Consider the following 1550-nt stretch of genomic DNA (forward strand, 5'->3'; position numbering starts at 1 on the left):
CAAGAACCAAGTTTTCCCCTTCCTTCAAGGAGAATTAGAAAGACATGAGAAATACAATAGTAACGAAACTTTCAAATTTTTATTTGTGCTGTTCAAGGAAGAAAAATGTTAAATCACAAGATACAAAAAGACCAATATGCATACTTGCCTAGTTACATACATTTCTAAGACTAAATTGTCACTAAAAGCTTTCTAGTATAAGTTTTGTTTGTATCATGAACCAAGACAAATTCACCTTTAGACTTGTAACTGTTGTTGAAATCAAATATGGCAGAAAAATCAGGGGCTCGCTAAGCTTACTCTGGGCCACTGACACATGACCCCTTTAAGGCTGTTTTGGCAAAGGAACATGATACAAAGTCACTCAAGGAAACTTTTATGACTTTCTAAACATTACAAGTTACCTATGAGTGCTAGCAGTCAAGCAAAACACCTAAGCTCATGAGACAAACAGCAAAACCAACCAACCCACCCAAGACAAAAAAACCCTCCCAACCTGTTCCTTTGAAAAGTCCAATCTTGTTTCACAAAGTCCCCAGTCTCAATTCACAGTTACATGTTATCCAGTCCAAGTTAGTCCCAACAGCACATCCCTTGTTCCCCAAGTTCACAGCACAGAGTTCTGGTAGTATTTTATTGAAATTTTACAATGACCCATTTAAAAAGAAATTGTACATACACAGATCCTGCAGCTGGTCAATACCCCCACAGTCATCTAAAAAGATCGTTCTTACAATACTTAAAACCTTAAGATATACCATCCTTACTGTGTTTGCTGTGACCTCATTAAAGCAAACAATTCCTTTTCTACAAGGCCAATTCCCTACAGTTTCTAATTGTTTCCAAGGGCAGACTGTCATCTTCCTACATAGGCTTGCTGCCAAAAGGTGAGCTTGCCCTCGAAATAGCTACAAGTTGACAATGGACTACTCTGGGTCTTCTCCTATTTGCAGTTGCCATTATGTAAAATGCCTAAGACGTTTCCTAAGCTCCCCAAATCCTTGGGCAAATAGCTGGCTGGGCCAGGCTCACCCCAAAGGATCTAGGGTATGGGCGTTACCAGCTAAGTTAGTGTTTTAGGCCTAAATTTCCCTTATTGGCTCCCCCCCCCCCCCCGCCATTTTATTGTGGGGGTCACCAGCCTCCCCCAATCCCCAACCACCCATACCCAGGCTTCCTTCACTCTTCCCCCCACAACCCACCCTAGAAGCTTCCCCTCCTCCCCCTTGGAGAAACTCCCTTCTTCCCCCCCTTCTAACTCTCCAAATAAAATTAGCTGACTCAGCCAGCATATTCTTGGTTCAGTTAATGACCCCCCCCATTTAGCGCCCTCTGTAGGTCTTGGAAGACCTGACATAGCCTACAAGTCCTTTCCCCCCCATTTCAGGTTGTTTCCACACCACCCCCAGCTTTCCCTCCGTATTTAACCTAAAGTCCCTCCTATGTCTAAATACCCAAACCCCTTCTCGTGATTCCACTCTTCATCTCAGCACAAAACCAACCAGCCATTCTAGTAATGGCCGCGGGGGTGGGTCCATAATTTCAGTTAA

This window comes from Dromiciops gliroides, chromosome 6 (assembly GCF_019393635.1).
Source record: "Dromiciops gliroides isolate mDroGli1 chromosome 6, mDroGli1.pri, whole genome shotgun sequence".
NCBI lineage: Eukaryota > Metazoa > Chordata > Mammalia > Microbiotheria > Microbiotheriidae > Dromiciops > Dromiciops gliroides.